A 3,245-nucleotide genomic window follows, 5' to 3' on the forward strand; every position below is an offset into this window, starting at 1 on the left:
CACATAAAATAAGTTTGGTAATTTTTTGTTGAATTTGGTAACTTTTTCCGAGGATTTTGGTAAAAAATAAAAAAAAATTGTGGCAACACTGGTCACGACCGGTCTGTGATTGCGAGCAATGATAACAATCGTTAACAAGAACAGCAGTTGCAGTAAATTAATTGCAACGTACACTCAATCAGTATTGTTTTATTACAGCAAAAGCCAATACAACAATTACGCAATGGGAGCGCGAGTGCTGCGTGTGGTACGAATGCTGCGTGTGGTGTGTGGAACGAGTGCTACGTGTGGTGTGTGATGCGAGTGCTACGTGTGGAGCAGGCTTGTTGCGAATATTCGCATTCACATTCGCAACCGCGGAGCTTCCGCATTAATTTTAACATTCGCTTTCGCATTCCCAAAAATCAATGCGGATCTTTTGCGAATGCGAATATTGAAGGGACCGAAAATTACAGTTATTTTTTTCGAGTTAAACTTGGCCAAATATTTTTTATTCCGAAATAAAAGTACTTTCCGGATAATAAACAAACCGCTTATCCAAATTAAACAAGTTTCAATAAAAAATGTTAATTAATTACCATAGAACAAACATTTTGTCAGGTATGTATTTACATGAATTTCTTTAATATTAAGTTATAAAACAAGTAATTTTTAGCAAAAAAAAACCGACTTCAATTCTCATATAAAAAAAAAATATATATATATATATAAGGTAGTGTAGAGGTGGTCCCATACTAATCTGGTTAAGATCCGATCAGTGTATCATGAGATATATATAAAACAACTATCAAAAACGGTTGACGTGTTCTAAAGTAACATACATAAAAAAAATAAAAATCCGACGAACTGATAACCTCCTCCTTTTTTGGAAGTCGGTTAAAAATATAAATAGAGTGGGTAACCTTCATTCGGTATTTCTGTTTAAAAGCTATTTCAGTTCTCTTTCATATGATACCAAATTTGTTTAATTTAGATAAGCGGTTTCTTTATTATCCGGATTATTTCGGAATAAAAAATATTAGGCCAAATTTAACTTGGAAAAAAATAACTGTTATTTTCGGTCCCTGGAATATTGTGCAAGCACAGACGTATATGTAACCAGTCACAGAAGAAAGCATTAAAAATGAGTTACAAAAGCTAAAATCGAAAAAACGCTGATGACGTGACAAATTCCGAAACAACCAAAAGAATGAGAATGAAGAATTCTTTGGAAAACGACGGTGTTTAAACAATGATTGTGCCATGATGCTAGATTGTGAAGATGAAAGTCTGGAGGATACATCCGACATTTGCAGCCCCGATGAAAATCTCAAAAAGTAATTATTGCACCGCAATAAATATAACTGAAAGTCCTCTCAACTGGTGCAGTGTCAATCGAAGAGAATATACAATTTTGCCAAGTTTCAAGTTTTTCAAGTTTGTCGCCTCGAGCGAGTAGTTATATAGTAGCGCAGGTTTGATTTATGACCCTTCAAAAAGTTTTTATTAAGTACAATGTTCCAATTTTTAAATTCAAGTACTAAAAAATCATTCAGTCTTATCATGAGTTTAATTTTCCCCGAACCGGTTCACTTTTCACTTTTGGTTTTCATGTACATATTTACTATGGGCGGAATACAAATTTTCGGGTGAATTTTTTTTGCGGGCAAAACTCAGGATAGGGCAGATTATTAAAAATGATTAACCTTTTCATTTTTTATTTACCTAAATGACCTAATTTACCCACCTAAATTATTTCTTGAAAATACATGACATCCGCATTCGCATCCGCATCCGCGGATGTTAGCGTCTAAACAACCGCATCTGCGGATGTCTAAAATTCCACATTCGCAACATCCCTAGTGTGGAGTGTGGCGCGCGGCATGACATTGCAGCACAATTTATGGGCGCTCATGTGCTAACGGGTGCACCGGACGACGGCTTCAAAACTTTAACTACATAACTGCTTTGGTGGTAATGTTACCCATCGCCGCAGTAATTTTTTTTAGCAAAACAAGCAAGTGACAAAAGAAATTGACTGACATTCGCAACTACGCGCTGCTACACCCCTGTGTACGCCACATTCGCGCGCGACTACTTTCGGCAATGAATTTGCATACGCGCAATTTATTCGCCTCCCTACCAACCACCCAACACTAAAAGTCCCAGTGCGCTGAGTGCTGCATTGTAATTCGAGTGTAATGAATGTGTGGCATGTGGCATTACATGAAAATATCGGCTTACAGCAAATGCTCGAATGCGCGGACTTGAGTTTTTTCTCACGCATCAATTAGTCGATTAGTGCCATAATAAAATCATCCAGGGACATACATTCCGCTGAGTACATGGGCGGTCCTTTAATCGATTGGCAAACACCCAATGCGCAATTTTTATACAACGGGAAGTGTCGGTGGTGGTGGTAGCTGCATAGCCCGGTAGTGACGCAACGTTTCCTGTTGTAATATAAAAATTCTATTTTTTGCTTTTATTTTTCAATTTTTCTAATGCCGCTTTTGTCATTATTTGCAGAGCGCTTGTAATGCAACACCAACAATAGGGCAGCACTTCCCTCAATGAGTGATGTTACGCCATCATCGTCTACGATTTCAACTGCCTACATTTCGTACATTCGTCAACTTCAACATCATTACATTTCATTCTGATACACACAAGCATATAAATATACTTGAATATTGACATCCGTTTGCTCATTCACTTGGGATCAGGGTTGCCACTTTGGTGAATTATTACCAAAATTGGTAGAACAAATTTGAGTTGGTAAAAAGGTAAATTTGTTCTCATTTTGGTAGATTTTTGTTAAAGTATTTTGTTCGAAAACCAAATAAAATTTTGCTCCCACTTTATATTTCGTAGTTTGCTTTATATTATAAATTTATTTCCAAAAGTGTAGTCTTCTTTATTGCATTAATTTTCGAACGCTTTAGTGCACATTTTTTATATGGAAGAAAATGCGCAACACCATTCACAAAAAAAAAATTCTAAAAATCAACGGTAATCTTTAGCTACTTGAAACGTGTACTTCATTATATTAAAATTAAATGGGCTACAAAACTGCATACCCGAAAATTTTCTAAAGATTCTGATATTAACTTTTTTTTAAATTTGTATAAGCTTTGAAACTTTTATTTAAGTGGTATCTGATAAAGATCGACCCATATTTTAAATGAAAATTATTAACAATGAATAAATAAAGATAAGTTGCCAACAGCATCATTTTGAATTTTGCTGCTATTAATTTGAACGCC

General features: G+C 35.5%; 1 long non-coding RNA gene across 1 annotated transcript; it reads left to right on the forward strand.

Annotated features, from left to right (window-relative positions):
- Positions 1–1,277: 1,277 nt before the first annotated feature.
- On the forward strand, positions 1,278–2,678 carry LOC118752898. Its single transcript, XR_004994758.1, has 2 exons — positions 1,278–1,316; positions 2,509–2,678. It is a non-coding gene; the product is annotated as an uncharacterized LOC118752898 (long non-coding RNA).
- The last annotated feature ends 567 nt before the right edge of the window (positions 2,679–3,245 follow it).

The sequence above is a fragment of the Rhagoletis pomonella genome, unplaced genomic scaffold, assembly GCF_013731165.1.
Source record: "Rhagoletis pomonella isolate Grant_MI unplaced genomic scaffold, Rhpom_1.0 Rhpom_scaffold_01943, whole genome shotgun sequence".
NCBI classification, from domain to species: domain Eukaryota; kingdom Metazoa; phylum Arthropoda; class Insecta; order Diptera; family Tephritidae; genus Rhagoletis; species Rhagoletis pomonella.